This window comes from Capricornis sumatraensis, chromosome 16 (assembly GCF_032405125.1).
Source record: "Capricornis sumatraensis isolate serow.1 chromosome 16, serow.2, whole genome shotgun sequence".
In the NCBI taxonomy this organism is placed as follows: domain Eukaryota; kingdom Metazoa; phylum Chordata; class Mammalia; order Artiodactyla; family Bovidae; genus Capricornis; species Capricornis sumatraensis.
Window position 1 is genome coordinate 48,325,492 of NC_091084.1, and position 19,696 is coordinate 48,345,187.

The 19,696-nt window shown below is 37.7% G+C and overlaps 1 long non-coding RNA gene across 1 annotated transcript in view; it reads left to right on the plus strand.

The window, feature by feature from the left end:
* The first annotated feature begins 202 nt into the window (after positions 1-202).
* The window catches only part of LOC138093055 (uncharacterized), a 29,194-nt gene continuing 9,700 nt past the window's right edge, over positions 203-19,696 (plus strand). The window contains exons 1-2 of the long non-coding RNA XR_011146013.1: positions 203-356; positions 12,415-12,483. This is a non-coding gene — a long non-coding RNA (uncharacterized lncRNA). The remainder of the gene's footprint in view (positions 357-12,414; positions 12,484-19,696) is intronic.

The following is a 19,696-nucleotide window of genomic DNA, read 5'->3' on the forward strand; positions in this document are numbered from 1 at the left end:
TCATAATTATAAATGAATGAAAGAATGAATAAATAAATAAATGAGTCGGATTCCTTAAATTCAGCTGATCTTTTTAAAGAAGGGAAAAATAACACAAAAGTGAAACCAGTTTTTCACTTCCTGCTTGCCCTTTTACCACAAAAGGAGCTGAAGTCTAGGCTGGGGATTTCAATAAGCCAGACTGCCAGACTCCAGGAAGCAACCTGCTCTGCTTTCTCGCTCATCTCTCTGGAGCTGAAGTCTAGGCTGGAGATTTCAATAAGCCAAAACTGCCAGACTCGGGGAAGGAACCTGCTCTGCTTTCTCGTTCATCTCTCTGGAGCAAACTGAAGACAGGAGCTTGGCTTGAACGACAGGTAAGTGAAGGAAAAGAAGAGAAATGGGTAGACAGAGAGAGACAACAGCATACTCACAGACTAAAATAAAAACAGAAATTGATGGAAACAGGAACAGGGACAGGCAGCGATCAAGGCAGATTAAGGCACGATGAGAACAGAAATATGAAGCTAACATTCTCATTATTCCAATAAACGGCTCCAAATGGGAGGGAAAGGGAGTACATTATCAAAAGAGACAAACAATTTGGTAACTTCTATCATCAAATAAAAATAAATCTACACTGACATAAAAAAGAGACTTCATTTGAAAGGATTATTGCAATCAAGGGAAAGAGACTATTGTAATAGAGAAAACAATTCAAATAGAACTGCAAGCATCTCAAAGAACAAGAAGAAAGGAATTTTCTTTTGTAGGGAAGGGTCAACAGGCTAGAATGAACACAGAATAGAGGGTGTGTATGAAAGGAAATATTAAGGAGGGGTTGTAATGCTGGATCAGAATGAGGATGGGTCAACCTTAAGGGGGCTATAAAGGAGAGAAGTTTAATTAATGTTTAGTTTCAAACACTCCAATTGATCAGGGGGACAAACAGTTCAGTGAAAGTTTCATGAGGCAAAGAATGGAATTTAAAGGGTCTTTGTCTGATGATATATTTAAAATAAGTAACCAAGAAAGATCTACTGTATAACAATAAAGAAACAGAGAAAGAAAAGTAAATTTTAAAAAGGGGGTCTGTGTCTGGCCTCCTTATAAGTAATAGGGGAACACACAAATGAGTCTTACCTAAGTCATATGCAAAAAGGTGGCTCTTTGCTGTAAGTTAATTCTCAGAACACAAAAGGTTGCATGGAGTTCTTTTAACCATCTCTGCTTTCCAAGAGCAAAGGACTCATGAAAAGTTTAAGTTTATTATGACTCATGTAAGTAAGAGGTGCTATGGTTAATACAGAGAAGGGAACTAATTGGACCTGGAAGAATAAAGGAACGTTTCACAAATAAGGCAAATGGGTTAGCAGTATAGTGTCCTGGGAAATGCTCATCTAACATAATCTTTTGCTGATCTAATATTTGAATTGATATAAAACAGATTAACAGGACAAAGTTAAGTTTAATTACATACTTACAGAATCCCCACCAAGACTCAAAGATGGTCTGGCAATTGAGGCATATATACCATCTCAAGCTAAGGAGGAGGCAGTAGGGGTCTGGGGCTTCAAAGTGGAGGGGGACAGTTAAGCAGATGGGAAGAGCAAATGATTAGTAAGGAAATGTTTGCAATGCCGTGCAAATATGTCTTTCTGATAAAAAAGCTGTCTCTGGTAATAGCTCTTTCTGGTACAGTGTTAGTCACTCAGTCGCTCCAACTCTTTGCTACCCCACAGTCTGTAGCCCACTAGGCACCTCTGTTCATAGAGTTCTCCAGGCAAGAATACTGGAGTGGGTTGCCATTTCCTTCTCCAAGACTTTCTGGTACAGGCCTTCTATATAATTCTTTTAGGCAGTTCAAGGAGAGGTAAAAAAGCTTTTCCTGAGTCTGCTGGGTCTTAATTGCCTTCTGCTCAGAACAATCCGCATGTCAAAGTGGCAGATTTGGAGGTGGCATATTCTGCTCCACCTCAACATACAGGGTTAACAAAACTATGAGATTGAGGAAAGATGACAGAGTACAGCTTTTAAGGGAAGAAAGTGAACTAGAAGTTCAGAAAAGGAAAAAGAGTGGTTGGAAAAAGAATTGAGTTGGGACTTCCCTGGCAGTCCAGTGGTTAAGACTTTGCTTTTTGACATTTGATCCCCAGTGGGGGAGTCAAGATGCCACCTGCCTTGCAGCCAGGAATCCAAACCATAAAACATAAGTAATATTATAACAGAAGGCTCAGACAGTAAAGCGTCTGCCTACAATGCTGGAGACCTGGGTTCAGTCCCTGGGTTGGGAAGATCCTCTAGAGAAGGAAATAGCAACCCACTCCAGTACTCTTGCCTGGATAATCCCATGGATAGAGGAGCCTGGTAGGCTACAGTCCATGGGTACAAAGAGTCAGACACAACTGAGCAACTTAACTTCAAAGAAAAAAGGGGGGACTGGGTTGATTGTTGCCAGATTGCGAGGGGGATTGAATGCTAGGGCCAAGTAATTTGATCATATCATAAACCAATGAGGACTTTTTGAGTTTTGTAAACAAGTTTATGAGTTCCAGGATGTGCTGTGAAAGGTGGACCATACAAGGATAGAGATACAGATTTGAGAGCTTCTTATTCAGAGAAGTCAAATAGCACAAACTAAAGACTCTGATGCTGGGAAGGATTGGGGGCAAGAGGAGAAAGGGACGACAGAGGATGAGATGGCTGGATGGCATCATGGACTCGATGAACGTGAGTCTGAGTGAACTCCGGGAGATGGTGATGGACAGGGAGGCCTGGCATGCTGCGATTCATGTGGGTCGCAAAGAGTTGGACACGACTGAGCGACTGAACTGAACTGAACTGAATGCCCAGCATTTAGTAGGTAACAGGGACATAGTTTAGGTGAAGTAGGAAAAAATGGCTTCCAAGAAATAAAAGGTACCCACATCACCATTTGCCCATCAAAATGGAATAATACCTCCAAAGGGCCAGAGTTAGGGATTCAAAATAAGTTTCTCACTGGATAAGCCATTCAACACCATAAATCCAAGTACAAAGAGCAGCTACAGAAATAGTAAAATCTACAGTAGGAGGTAGAGATTAAGAGTCAAGCTAACATTTTGTTACTTTTTTCTCTTTTATTGAGGTATAATTCACATATAATATTAGTTAAGCTGTGCAACATGACTCCATATGTGTATATATTGCAAAATGATAACCCACAGCAAGCCTAGTGAACAGCCATCACCACACAGTTATAGTTTACTTTTCCTTATGATGAAAAATGTTACAGTCTTCTTAGCAACTTTCAAGTCACAATAGTGTATTATCAACTGTAGTCATCATGCTGCACATAACATCCCGAGGACTCACTCCCTTATAACTGGAAATGTCAGCCTTTGTACCTCCTTCACTCATTTTCCGTCCTTCTCCCCCACCCTCTGGCAACCACCAATCTGTTCTCTCTATCATTTAGCTTGTTTTGGTTATGTTATGTTTTGTTTTAGATCCCATGTGTAAGTGAGATCATAAGGTATTTATCTTTGTCTGACATTTTATTTAACATAATGACCTCAAGGTCAAACCATGTTGTCACAAATGGCAGATTTCTTTCTTTCTTTCTCTCTCTCTTTTTACTTATTTATTTTTTTGCTGAATAATATTCCATTTGAAATGTACCACACTTTCTTTATCCATCCATCCATGAATGGACATTTACGTTGCTTTCAACTTTTTTTATTGTAAATAATGCTGGAATGAACCTGGTCAGGGATGCGGAGGATATTTTCAAATTAGTATTTTCTTTTCCTTTAAATAAATACCCAGTGGTGTCACTGGTGGATCATGACATTTGATAGAAACTGAAAAAGGCTAAACACTGCATAAAGATCTTAAAGCAGCTCACGATTAGCAGCAGAGTCTTTGAATACATATTCTCTAACTACATGATCAAAAGCAGTCTCAGGTTACTCTCCATCCAATTATCTGATTGTTTCTTCGCTAACACTTAACCTGAAATTATTTTCCTTCTTCTGATATTTTGAAGTTTATGGTCTGCTTCCGTCAGTAGAGGTAAACAATGTAAATTCAGGGAGCTAACCTGCCTTATTGATTGGTCAACACGTAGTACCTAAAACATTATTTCCCAGCATGCTGAAAGCCCTCAATAAATATGTGTGAAATAAATGCTGACATTAAAAAAATTTTTACCAAACTGCCAATCAGCAGTACTTGTATGATCTCATTCACTCAAAGGCACATTATCATGAATGGTACAAGAGAGGAGAGATGGTCCACAAAGAGGAGCTCCCAGATTTAACAGGATACAAAGCTGGAAAGGCTCCCTGGACTGGATAATTAGAATGTGAATCTCAGGCTTCTAGAGAACTTTTTCTAGAAAAAGGTGAGGGCAGAAGTGAAACTAAATAATAATAATTGGATAGGATGCATTCAGCAATTTATTTCACCAAGAAACATTTACTGAGCCAGAAGTGCTAAATTTGAAATTCCTTTTAGAGAAATCTGGCAATAAAAGAAATACAAAGAAAGGCTTATGGAGGAGGCAAGATCCACTCTATATTTAAACAAAATGGGAAGATGTGTGTTTTCTTATCCAAAGCGAAGCAACCACAAAAGTAAAATACTCAAGATATTTTAGACCCAAGATAAAGAAAAAGAAAAAGCCCAGCGGGAGGTGAGTAGCAGCAGGATTTAGAGGACAGAGTTAGTATTGCAAAGAGGTTAGGGATGCCTCTTCCTTAGGGACCAGAGGGAAGAACACAAGAATGGATAAGAGTCTTAATTTGAAGGTGACAATCTTTGAAGATGAGGAACGTCTGACCACATAGCTTCTACATTCTGTAGAAATGGAAAGGGATGTCACCAAATGTGAGAGGAGCCCCAACCAATGCTCTCTGATGTAATTTTTCCTGCAATCATAGACCCCTATCAATGCTTCTGGACTATTGGGTTCAAGGACCTACTCAGCCTTTTTCGTATTTATCTCCCTAACCCCACTGTCTCGAAAAGTGACTGGCACTTAGGACTAGACCAATAAGTGTAAATTATATGTAAAATTATGAAGATGAGTCGTTTGATTGTGGGAAGTGAAGAAGAGAATGAAGAAGAATCAAACTAGACTTTTTGGGGGCCTGAGACACTGGGAAGATGGCAATAGAATGGATGTGTTGAGAAAACAAAAGGCAGAAAGAGGTTTAAACAAGTTACTGGTGCAAGCTGGGATGCACGTATGTTCCACCTCAAGGGTCTCACTTGCTGGTAAGAAGTACAACTCTGTCCTAGGCTGTTCCCATGCTGGTTTCACATTCCCTTGGGCCCCCAGGGATTCAACTCTTTTCTTCCATCTCCTCAGTTATTCAAAAACATCCTCTATACACTTGGCTGCTACTGGCTCAGGTCCCAGTTCAGTTTCTTTCTGTCCTCAAGACAATGCCTCATGTTTCAACTGTAGCTAGGGCATTTGCTACTAATCGCTAGGTACATGTATGTTGTTTTACAATGCTCCCAGAAGCCTCACTAGTTTAAAAGCAAATTAGAATATAGGAATATAATGGTCTCACGGAAGTCATGTCTAAGTGTAAACATACCCTCCCACATAAATGGGCCCTACGTTCTTGCACTTGAAAGGTCCCACAGAAGATGGAATCATGTGAGTTCCTCTATCCTAGTTTAAAATTATTTACTTACTTTTATGTCAATTTTACTGAGAAATAAACTATGCACAAAAAAATGCATCCATTTAAGGTGCATATTTTGACGAATTTTGCCAAGCTGAAACCTCTTAACCTGTGAAACCATTCCCATGATCAAGACATAAAATATTTTCATGATCCTCCAAAATTTACAGGGCCCATTTGCAGTCTATTCCTCCCTCTGCTCTAGTCCTGAGCAACCAGATATACATTGGCTTACTATAAATTAGTTTGCATTTTATATAAGTGGAATAATACAATAAGTATTCTTTCGTTGATGCCTTCTTTCACAGAGCATAATAAATTTTAAATTCAACCGTGTTGTTGCTTCTATGAGTAGTTATCCATTTCTATTATTAAACAGTATTTTATTGTATAGCGTATTTTGTTTAGCTATTTGATTGGCTAGAAAGTTCATTCAGGGGATGTTACACAGAAACCCAAAAGAACTTTTTGGCCAACCCAGTATCTATCTATTTATGGACATTTTAAGTATTTCCAGTTTTTAACTATTATGCAAAAATCTACTATGAACATCTATAAACAAATCATTGTGTGGACAAAACTTTTAATTCTCTTGGATAGATATCTAGCAGTGAAATGTCTGAGTCACATGGTGTGTGCATGTTTCACAAGTGCCTAACAAGTTTCTGAAATGGACTACCAATAGTGAGGCTGTTCTAGCTGCTCTACATCCTCTCTGACACTTGATATTGTCAGTCTTCTTAATTTTAGCCTCTCTAATGAGTTTGCCCTGTTTTCTCATTGCAGTTTTAATTTGAATTTCCCTAGTGACTAATGATGATGACCAATTTTTCATGAACTTACTAACCACTCAATACCTTCTTTTATGAAATCAACTATTCAAACACTTCACCCTGTTCTTACTGCATTCTCTTATCTATTATTGAACTGTAAGTGTCTTTATATAATTTGGATACCAGGTTTTTGTCAGATAGATTCATTGAAAATATCTTCTCCCATCCTTTAGTTCAACCTTTAATTGTCTTATTGTAATTTTCAGAGAGCCAAATTTTTCATTGTCTAATTGATCAGTTTCTTTATGGCTCATGATTTTAGTATCCTAAGAAAGCTTTGCCCACTGCAGGCCATGATTATTAATATTTTTCACACTTATTTCATCCAGAAGTTTAATAGATTAATTTTTACATTTAAGGTTTGGTCTATTTTGAGTTATTTTCGGTGTGGTGTTTTGGGGTGTGGTATAAAGCAGGGTCGATGATCAGGATTTTTCCACATGGATGTCCAATTGTCCCAGCACCATTTGTTGAAAGATTTTCCATTCCTCTTTGCAAATCGGTGTAGCATATATGTATGAGTATATTTCTAGATGCTCTATACTCTTCGATTTTCATTGACCTATATCTGTCTTCATTAATACCGTCTTCTTCTTGTTAGCTGTATGTAAGTCTTAAAATGAGACAATGTAACGAACTCTTTCTTTTTTACATACACACCCAAACCACATATACATGTGCAATTTACTTAGAACAAAAGAGTCCAAAAAATTCCTAATTCTGAGAGAAGACATCTTGAGTTTGAATAGCTCAAAGCTTCTTGACAATCTCAGCAAGTTGGAATTAATAGTATTCATGAACTTTAACAAGCCTGAGATCAATATAGATTAGAAAAATGAACAAATATCTGAACTTTTATAACATCTATGTCATCAACTATATCCCTTCTACTGAATTTCTGCTAAATATGGCTGAGAGGCCTATTCTCCACAATCTTCCTCTTTAGAACCTGAGGTGTAATAGAAAGGAAACTTTGAGTTAGGGGATGTCAGAGAAAATCTCAGAATACAAGTTATCTGATGTTATTTTTCTGTCACATAGATGTCCACACAACTTTATCTGTGTTTTTCCTACTTAACAGGAAATTAAACAAAGCATTATGCTCTCCTTTTTCACAGGGGACAAGTCATTTAATAAAATCCTAAGTTTATCTGTTAGTCTCTGAAAATCACCATTTTCCAGTGGCCTGACCCTTACCCTAAAGAACTATGTCTTCCTCTAGTCCTGTCCAACTGTATCCTCAAATTTGTCTCAGACCGACCATGTTCAGGCTTTTTAGCTCAGGAAGTAACAAACAGGTTCTCAGGGGTTTTTCCATATAAGGTCTGAGATTCTCTGCTTTCTGTTTATGTGACTATGAAAGATTTGAGCCCAACAACACAGATTAACATGACAATCCTCCTGGGATGGAACAAAGACTGCTTTGGTCTTTTCTCCTGGTCTCTTTGATCCTTCCTCCACTGACCAATGACTTCTCAAACCATAGAGAAGATCATGCCATGAGATTAGAGTCTACCAGTATCTATAGTTTAATGAGTATCACAAATTGACTGCATAAGCATGTCCAGACGGAGTATTAGAACACAGCCCATATTCCAGAACAATCTCTCATACCCTTAGCTACTTCTTATCATTAATCTCTCTACTTCCTACAGTTTATACTAGTCATTACTCAGACTTGTGATATTACAAATTCATTTTGGCAGGTATTTATCTTTCTGTATATGGAATCATATTATACGTATTCTTTTGTGTTTGGCTTGTTTCCAAACTTAAAATTGTGAGATTTACACATACTGTGTATCACTATGATATTGTTTTTATTATTGTATGAATATGTCACTTTTTATTTACCATGTCACTGTGAAAGGACATCGGGATTGTTTCCAATATTTTGCTTTTATGAATAGTGACCTATGAACATTCTGGTGGATATGTCTTGATGTATGTTTATACACAGTTCTAGTGGCAAATACATAAAGATGAAAACTTGACTTATTCCTGTCACTTATTTATATGTACCCATAATTTCTTCCTTTGAATTTTTTCATGTCTACTTTTGTGATACCAATTGAGATTTCTTTATTTCATTTTATTATTTCATTAGTTACAATGATGGACAGAGAAGCCTGGGGGACTACATTCCATGTGGTCACAAAAAATTGGACATGATTGAGCATGCACACACACAGAGAGAAAGGAATCACCCTTTCATGTTATTACTAACTTTCATTTTATCTGTCACATTCAAAAATAAATTTTTACCAGCTTGGTGCATTTTCACTCACAGTACCACCAAACACACACACACACACACACACACACACACAGTATCCTCACCTATACCACCTCATCCTGTATTGAGCTAACTGGAATTTTTACAGTTTTTATTGAAGTATAGTTGCTTTATAATATTGTATTAGTTGCTACTGTACAGCAAAGTGAATCAGCTATACAAATACATATATCCTCTCTTTTTTTGGATTTCCTTCCTATTTAGGTTACCACAGAGCACTGAGTCCAGTTTCCTGAGCTATACAGTAGGCTCTCATTTGTTATCTATTTTATACATAGTATGTATATGTCAGCCCCAACCTTCCAATTCATCACATCCTCCTTTCCCCCTTAATATCTATATATTTGTTCTCTACATCTGTGTCACTATTTCTGCTTTTAAATGAGATCATTTATACCAATTCTTTGAAATTCCACATATATGCATTAATATATGCTATATTTTTTCTCTTTTTGACTTAATTAACTCTGTATAAAAGTCTCTAGGTCCATCCACATTTCTAAAAATGACCCAGTTTTGTTCCTTTTTATGACTGAGTAATTTTCCATTGTATATATGTATTACTTCTTCTTTATCCATTTCTCTGTTGATGGACATTTAGGTTGTTTCCATATCCTGGTTATTGTAAATGGTACTGCAATGAACACAGGAGTGCAGGTGTCTTTTTGAAATATGATTTTTTTTTGGGGGGTTAATTACCCAGTAGTGGGATTTCTGGGTCACATTTTAGTTCTATTTTTAGTTTTTAAAGAAATATTTCTACTGTTCTGCTTAAAGGGTGTGTCTATTTATATTCCCACAAACAGTGCAAGGGGTTTCCCTTTTCTCCATACCCTCTCAAGCATTCATTGCTTGTATTAACTAGCTAGAATTTTCATTATAACTGATTTTAGTTTTTACCTTATACAACAAAAATCATTTACACTAGTAGCTTTACTTTTACCTCTACTAATTTGGTAGACAGATAATCTTAGGATCCAAATTATATTTCTTAAGAATATTAAAAAGTAGTGCTATAATATCATGTAGCAATGTCATGCTGCTACTGAGAACTCTGAAATCCATCTGTCTTTATTAATAACACATCTGTAAATAACCAAGATGTTCATTTGTTTAATATTCAAACTCCTTACTATCTATTCTACTAATAGGAGAGTATTTCTATGATATATTAAACAAAGTGGTTTCTGTTGTTGTCGTTAACTTCATACAACATTTGATTTAAATTTTCATTATGGACAATCAGGCCTACTACAGCTCTGGGAAATAGTCTATTTTTTTTTCCTTTGATAATTTCTGAAATTATCAGAAATTTCAGGTAATTTTTCTGACCATTTTAAACTCAGGCACATGTCAGCAGCATTTCTGGATCTAGCCTACCTGTCTCCTTAAAAAGCTTTATAGCACTGCATTTCTTTACCCTTTGAAGTTAAAGTCTTAAAATTTTTAACTCAGTTGAACATTCTAGCACAGCAGTTGAATTTTCATGTGTATTCATTCAACTACTGAGACAGAAAGAGTACCTCCACTGGAAACTAAGAAGTAAAGAGAGTCAAATGATACATCATCATGTTCAGGCCAACAGAAATAGCAAATTTATTTTTTACACTCCCACCCTTTCTCCACTAAAAAATGTTTTCTTAGAATAGAGTTTTTTTTTCAAAATGTGATTTACCACTTGGCAACATTTGCAAAATGGAAGTTGAGGTGTTTATAAAAACCATAGTTCCTGACCAACAAGCTAGACCTTCCATGTCAGATTCTCTGTGAGTGGGGCTGGGACTACACATTTTTAAGATGTCCTCAGGTAATCATTATACAATACAAAGTCTGAGAACAGCTACTTTGAGAGATTAACTCATGTTTTTAACTTTAAATCGGTTTACAACCAAGTTAAATTCAATCAGTCAGAAGAGTGAGGACAATACAATCCTTAACACCTGCATTAATTTGCTGCAATTTCTGCCTTTTTCGAATAGATTCCTGCCTTCTTTAAATCTATCTCTATAATTTGGCATTCAAATAGACCAAACTATATGCTTCCCTGGTGACTCAAATGGTAAAGAAACTGCCTGAAATGCAGGAGACCTGGGTTTGATCCCTGTGTTTGGAAGACTCCCTGGAGAAAGGAATACCAACCCACTCCAGTATTCTTGCCTGGAGAATTCCAAGGACAGAGGAGCCTGGTGGGCTATAGTCCATGGGGTCACAATGAGTTAGACACGATGAAGAGACTAACACTTTCACTTCATTTTCATATGATAAGCAAGGTAGAGAAATCATCGATAAAATCTTTCCACACCACGAAGAATGGGTAAATAATCTACCTCTAGCCCAAAAGTCCTTCACTGTAGGCAAATGCAAAGCAGACAAGAACTAAAAGAATCTTTTCTTCTCATCATCCTTCTTCCTACTACACCTGTCTCTACTTCTCTTTCATTGACACAACACCAGTATCAGCTCTGAGGAACATAAAGCTACAAGGAATGACTCATTGACATTGGAAAGTATCAGAACAAGTGCTCAAATATACACACTATTTTATATGTATTTTTCTTAGAAAATAAGTCAGTGAAAGACAAAACAGGATCTTCAACAATGATGTAGTTCTATGACTATTACTAGATCCCTGCTGGAACTGACAAAGGTGATTTTTATGTGACTTCAAAGGATTTCTTCCCAGACACTCTAGTTGGAGGTGGAAAGGAGGGATCCTGGTATACAACTTAACTGTAAAATTGATTTACTCTTGAGGGAAATACTAGTGTGTTCTGGACCTACATATACCTAGTAAAGGCGTTGGCATTCATCTTCAGCAGAGATCATTTTGTTAGGTTACAGTAGATACCAAGGATTCAGTCTTTAGCAAGAATTGAATATATGGATTGATTTCTATGTTACACTTTCTGTAGTCAATATAAAATCTTACTTTTACCATGCTGCTTGGTGATCAAAGGTTGTGTCCATTGGGGTATAACGAATGCTCTCAAATCACAGGCAGATCATCTCCTAATGCGGGGATATATCCATAGTGTGCTAGTTCCCTTCAGGGATGGTAATCTTGAAAAATGTCTTCTGACGCATTCAACTCCTACCTGACAGTCAGCACAGTTATGCAGAATGAAAATGATACAAGCCTGAGAGTCTGACAAGACAGACAGACTCCCCAGCTTTCCAGTGTCACAGTATCTGTCCAAATATGAACCAGACCATCCAGTGGAGATGATCATTGAGAAGTCTACTCTCCTCCCTATGTGTCTTTGTCTGTGCCCTCAAACTGACAGCTCTGAGAATTCTAGGTCAGTAGGCTTAGTCTTAAAGTCTTAGAAGGAAAAAGCAGCAAGAGCTATTGTCCTACATTTTTTGTTCCTTCCTAACCTATGTGGAGGTCAATAACTATGGGATTTCAAATGCTGAAGAGGCCTTCTTTGGGTTACAGTCTCCAACATCTCCTAAAAGAAAGCATCCCCCCATTTTGAGACAACAAGAAAATAATAGAATTGCTAAAACATTAGCAGAAGAGACACACAGCATCTCCGTTAACTTTCAATCTATACTAAAATGTTGAAAGTTATTTTCCATGTTGCAGTAATTTCCATAACTAATACTTCCTATTATCTCATGGCAGAAGCTTCAGGAGATAGGACCCACTTCTGAAAGAAAACCTACAGGATCAGCATTCCTGACTGCAGTTGTGGTATGTAGTTTCTAGTTAAAGTAAAAATCAAACCAACAAACAAAAAACAAACCTTGGCCCTAATTTAGACCTTTAAATCTTGATCTTTCCTTTCATTCTCCAATGTATGTAAACTTCCTAATCTTTATTGGACTTGACATATTATCATTAAACCCTATATTTATTCTCCTTGGAGTGGTGGATCTGACATTTTACTTTCAGTCTTCATGGTCTGCTAGAGATTGGAACCTGCTTCTACCTTGGGGAGCTTCTCTTTTTCCTACATTTCCGTTCTTTGTCCCACAGGATCCTCTAGTCTTTGGGTTTTATTCATCCCATTCAAACAGCCTTTGTCTCTTTTCATGATGTTTTCCCTGATACACTTGCCACTTTTCAGGTTACTTTAGTTCATAGGCCAATCTTAACTGAATGTCTTCTACTGGGGTCCAGCCCCAGCAAGATCCAGGGATACCCTCAGGATGAATGGCGTTGGTGAAAAGAGAGAGAGAGAGAGAATGAGAGGATGAGGTTGATATTCCTTTGTTTACTCAGAAAGCCAATAAAGCCCCTACATGGGACTTGCTCTGTTCACAAAGGCCTCAGGTGCCCCCTCGATGTGGCGAAGGCACGGAGCACCTTCTCAAGAGGGTCTTAGAAGCCCGGGCAGGAAAGTGAACTCAGAGAGCCTCTGTGCTCCAAGGGATCAGCCTGAAAAAGAAAGAGAAAAAAAGAGAGAGAGAATGAATGAAAGAATGACACGAGGACACCAAGCTTCAGTAGGCAAGGCCCGTGACTTTATTTTCAAAAGGAGCTTTTATACCTTAAGTTGTACATAGAGAATAATGGAAGGTGCAGAGTCATGCAGGGTCAGCAGTCCTGACCCTTATCGAGACCAGGCTTTCCTTCTGCATACATTTCCATATACAAAGGTCTTAGATGATTTGCATCATCTTCTGGCCAGGAGGCCTGATAACATTTATGACTCTTTCTTCTGATAAAGGTTAGTCAACCAGAAAACTTATTTTCTCTAAAGGTGATTTTTCTAAAGTCTGGCGCTATTCTCTGAAAGCACTAGATAAAGTTCCCTTCCTATAGGGTAAAGGTGTAGTGGGCTATAACAAAGAAAGAATTTATTAACTCAAGGTTTAATGTTGTTAACACCAAGACTACTACTTATTTTTTCTACATACCAACTATATCAACTAATATACTCCCAAGGACACAATGGGTAGGCGATATGGAAACTTGGCAGCAAGCAATGGCTCAACAATGAAATCCTTCACCAGTTCTATTCTACTAATTTCTAACTCCTCAAAAGGCTCTACATTGTTAGAATGTTTTAAGCTTCCTGTGCCTCTTGTGGTTGGGAGGCTGTAAACAATCACATATGTAGTTGTAAGTGTACAGATAAACCTGTCAGGCAAGTTAGAAAGCCATCTGAGGGGTTTGAATTGAAACACTCTTATCATGCCCAGGAGACTTATTAACTAAAGCCCTAAGTTAACTTTTTCCAGAGAAAGGTGATCGGAGATAGCCCCCTGTTAATGTCAGGAGAGTTTAGTGAGAGACATAAAAAAGTAAGACAGACAGATTCTGGTTTTGGGGTAGACGCTCGAGCAGGTCCAGGGGGCCCCCAAAGTCCTGATCCACCTTGCCCATCAGGTCTCTTCTGCATGACCTTGTCATGGATGGGTCTCCCATGCTGGCTCCCGGCAGTCATCTCTTAAAATTTGCCTCTACCAATGGAATAGGTATAGGTACCAAATGAATTCCATGTACACAATAGCTCAGTTATAATCCTAAGCCACCTAAACTCCAAGTTCCTTTGGTCAACTAAAAGGATATCTTGAAGATTATATGTATCTCCATATAACAGCCAACTTACTTGTTTGGATGGCATACACTCCCTGGGCTATGCTTCTCTCTTAATTCCTTTCTATACTCTACCTTGATGCACTGAAAAATTCCCTGGAACCTAATCTGCATATGTATTCCTTCCAAGTTCTCTGGTTTAGGTCTTCACGTCTCCACTAACAGTTACTCTCTACAGATTTCTCTAAACTGCGAAGAAAGCAAGAGAATCTGATTCTCCTTTGGCTAGGTGGTGGCAAACTCCTTCCTCCCTCCCCTTCAGTGGGACTTACCTCATTGAGTCCCACATCCCTCTGGGCACTGAGACTGTGGTTCCAACAGAGACTTTAGAACAACTGAAAGATAAGAGGTGTTAACATTTATTGAGCTCTTAGTATATGTCAAATACTGGACTGAGAACTTTACATACTTTACCACTTGGCATGCAGATGAGGGTAGCTCCATGATTGAAGGCCTTCCTAATGATCTCCCTTTGCTCCTAAATAATAGAATGTAGCATAGATGAAGGAATTTTCAGATAAAATTAAGGACCCAAATCAGTTGACTTTGCTTTAACCAAAAGGAAGATTATCCTGGATATGCTCAACTTAATCAGGCAAAAGGCCTTAAAGAGAGACTCAGCCCTTCTTTAGAAATAATTTTCCCTCCTGCTACTTACAGAAGTAAGCTATCATGTTGAAGGAAGGCCTATGGAAAAGATAATGTAGCCAGGAACTGTTAAGAGTCCTAAAGTCACAAGAAAATTAATTCTGTCAGTATGTATAAGCTAAGAACAGCTTTTCTAGTTGAAACTCTAGATGAAAATACAGCTCAGCCAACACCTGGAGTGCTGCCTTATAAAACCTCGAGTACAGCACCCAGCTAAGTCAAGCCAGACTCCTGACAGAAACTGGGATATATCTCTGTTTTGAGATAATAAGTTTGTGGTGATCCATTATAAAACAATATAAAAATAATAGATTTTGATGCTTAGAACTGGTACATAAAACTTGGAAAATAGCTTTGAAATCAGTCAAGTGAGCAGAGACTAGAAGAACTTTGAGAGAAAGCCTATATGTTTTCAACACACTGTTGGTAGAAATCTAATCTTTAAGTATGCCACAGTGAGAGTTCAGAAGAAATTGAGGAACATGTTATTAGAAACAGAAGGAAAAAGATTCTTGTCACAAAGTGATAAAAAAAAAACTTAGCAAAATTATATCCTGGAGTTATGTTCAAGAAAATACTTAAAAGCTGGTTTTATATTTAGGGAGACTTCCAAGTAAAGGGTTAAAAGTGACTCGAATTCTTTTTTATATTTATGATAATATGTGAGAGGAGAATGATGAATTGAGGAAAGAACTGTTAAACAAAAAGAAATCAAGACCTGACAATTTTGAAATTTCTCACCATCTGTAAGAATTAAGAGATTTGCAGTCTTAATCTGTTTAGTATGATTGTACAACTTTTCCCTAAAGCTTCAGAAAGATTAAAACGTGAAGGAATCAGGCACAAAATAGGCCTTCCTATAGTTTTAAGGATAAAGGTTCCCTATAAAACTAGAAATAAAACTACAATATGACCCAAAAATCCTACTATTGGGCTATCTATACCCTGAGAAAACTGTAACTGAAAGGACACCTGTACCCCAATGTTCACTGCACCACTATTTGTAATGACTAGGACATGGAAGCAAACTAGATGTCTATTGACAGATGAATGGATAGAGAAGCTGTGGTATATATCTACAACAGAATATTACTCAGCCATAAAAAGGAATGCATTTGAGCCAGTTCTAATGAGGTGGATGAACTTAGAGCTATTAGACAGAGTGAAGTAAGTCAGAAAGATAAAAACAAATATGGCATATTAACACATATATATGGAATCTAGAAAGACAGTATTTATGAACCTAGTTACAGGGCAGCAAGGGAAACAGTCCTAAAAGATGATGCTGTGAAAGTGCTGCACTCAATATGCCAGCAAATTTGGAAAACCCAGCAGTGGCCACAGGACTGGAAAAGGTCAGTTTTCATTCTAATCTCAAAGAAAGGCAATGCCAAAGAATGCTCAAACTACCACAGAATAGAACTCATCTCACTCACTAGAAAAGAAATGCTCAAAATCCTCCAAGCTAGGCTTTAACAGTACATGAATTGACAACTTCCAGATGTTCAAGATGGATATAGAAAAGCCAGAGGAACCAGAGATAAAATTGCCAACACTCGCTGGATCATAAAAAAAGCAAGGGAATTCTAGAAAAATACCTACTTCTGCTTCATTGACTATGCTAAAGCCTTTAAATCTGTGGATCACAACAAACTGTGGAAAATACTTCAAGAGATGGGAATACCAGACCACCTTACCTGGCTCCTGAGAAACCTGTAGGCAGGTCAAGAAGCAACAGTTAGAACGGGACATGGAACAATGGACTGGTTCAAAATTGGGAAGAAGTAGGTCAAAGCTATATACGGTCACCCTGCTTATTTAACTTATATGCAGGGTACATCATGCAAAATGCTGGGCTGGATGAAGAACAAGCGGATATCAAGATTCAAGGGAGAAATATCAATAACGTCAGAAAAGGAGATGACACCACCTTTACGGCAGAAAGTGAAGAGGAACTAAAGAGCCTCTTGATGAAAGTGAAAGAGGAATGAAACAGCTGGCTTAAAATTCAACATTCAAAAAATGAAGATCATGGCATTCAGTCCCACCACTTCATGGCAAATAGATGAGGAAACAATGGAAACAGTAACAGAGTTTATTTTCTTGGGCTCCAAAATCACTGTGGATGGTGACTGCAGCCACAAAATTAAAAGATGCTTGCTCCTTAGAAGAGAAGTTATGACAAACCTAAACAGCATATTAAAAAGCAGAGATACTACTTTGCCAACAAAGGTCCTATAGTCAAAACTATGGTTTTTCCAATAGTCATGAATGTATGTGAGAGTTGGATGATAAAGAAGGCTGAGTACCGAAGAATTGATGCTTCCGAACTGTGGTATTGGAGAAGACTCTTGAGAGTCCCTTGGACTGCAAGGAGATTCAACCAGTCAATCCTAAAGGAAATCAATCCTGAATATTCACTGGAAGGACTGATGTAGCAGCTCCAATTCTTGGGCCACCTGATGTGAAGAACGGACTCTTGGAAAAGACTGTGATCCTGGGAAAGACTGTTGGCAGGAGGAGAACGGGACAGCAGAGGACAGGATGGCTGGATGGCAGCATCAGCTCAATGGACATGAGTTTGAGCAAGCTCTGGGAGATGGTTAACGACAGGGAAGGCTGGCGTGCTGCAGTCCATGGGATTGCAAAGAGTCGGACACGACTGAGTGGTTGAACTACAACAACAAAATCCATTTGGGACATCAAGAGAATTATTACCTCCGTCTTATTTCTTTTGTAAAATATTGTAATCACCCTCTTGACAATGAATGCCTTCCACAGACAAGGGAAAGTCCTAATCATACCATCTTTATCTGCATCCTCATCTCCAATTTTTTTGTGCCTGATAACTACAAACCCTGTGCTCTTTTCCTTCACCTCCAGACTCTAAGCCTTTCATGTTTATGGAAGTTTGAAGATTAGAGGGAAAGAGACTAGTACAAACTGCCTGGTCACATCACATCATACTGGTTGAATCCTCAACATCTTTATTTATTTCAAAAATCCCTTTACCATTCTGAGGAATGACACTTTTGAAGGTTGATCATACATTCAGTACAATTTTCAGAGCACCTATTATGGACAGTGTACTCTGACAGGTACAATATCAGAGTACACTGCACAGAAATTACCCACTATTAGTTTCCTATTGCTACTGTAACAAATTACTACAGATTTGGTGACTTAAAACAGATTAATTCTCTTATACTTCTAGAGGCGATATGTCCAAAATTAGGTCTTACGGGGCTAAACACAAATTATTGGCAAAGCTGTGTTCCTTTTGGAGGCTCTAAAGCAAAGTCTGTTTTCTTGCCTTTTCCGGCTTCTAGAGGCTGCCCTCCTTCCTAGGCTCACAATCTCCTTCCATCTTCAAAGCTGTCAGTGACCAGTCAAGTTGTCTGCATGCAACATCACTCTACCTCTGACCTCCACACCTCCCTCTCATAAGGACCCTTCTGATTACATTTGTCACAACCCCCATAATAATCTCCCAATCTTGTGACTAAATATCTTTAGTAACATCTGAAAAGTTCTTTTTGCCATGCAAAGCAGTATATTCACAGGTTCTGGGCATTAGAAAATGGATGTCTTTTTTGGGGGAGTCTGTTATTCATTATATCACACCTCCTCATAGAATGAGAGAGAAATAACTCTTGGAGAGTCAGGAGGCTATAAAACCTGTGATTTTTTTAAACCTATTTTTAACTGAAATATAAGAGTTATACTACCAAAACAACAACAACAACAACACAAATTATACATGTATAGCTCATGGAATTATTCCATAAAACACACATCAATTTAACCACCATGGAGGAAAAGTTACAGAACATCACCAACCTCCTAGAATCACCTCCTTCACAACATGTCCTCTTCTAATAACTATACCCTCTCTGTTCCAGAGGTTCAACATCATAGATGAGTTCTGTTTTTGAACAGGCAAATTGAATGATTCAGTGTAATTGTTTCTTGTCTGACTTCCATTCATTCAACAATGTTTGGGAAATCTATCTGTTACTAAATAGAGCTACAGTTGGGTTTTCCATCATTGTATAATATCCCACTATGTATCACAATTCATTTATCCATTATACTACTGCACACATTTGCATTTTCTTGTGTTTATTTAAATACTGCTGCTCTAAGAATTCTTGCACATGAATTTTGTCGCATTTGCTCACACATTTCCATTAGGTATATACCAGGAGAATAATTTCTGGGTCATAGTTTATCTATATACCTAGATATCTCTTCAACTTTAGGAGAAAATTCCAGCCAAATTTAAAGTAGCTGTACAAATTTATAACCTTACTAGCAATGTATGAGTATTTCAGTTGCTTCTCATGTTTATTAACACTATTATCACTTTTAAATTTTAGCCACTCTGGACTATGTAGCACTAATAACTCACTATAGTTTGCATTTTCCTGATTACTGCTGAGAGTGGACTTCCTTTACTCCTTGTGACTATTTGAATATTCACTTTTATAAAGTACCTGCTCAAGTCTCTCATCCATATTCATTTTGTGGTGATTTTATAGTTCTTTCCATGTAGGCACTTTATCAGATATATGTGTTGCATAATGATTTCCCTACCAAAAAAAAGTACATAAAATTGAAATTTGAATGTCGATTGATTTCTTATGGATCCAGCTCTTATTTCCAAACTTGTAACTATCAAGTCACCCTATACAGGTGCCCCCTAAGCACATAA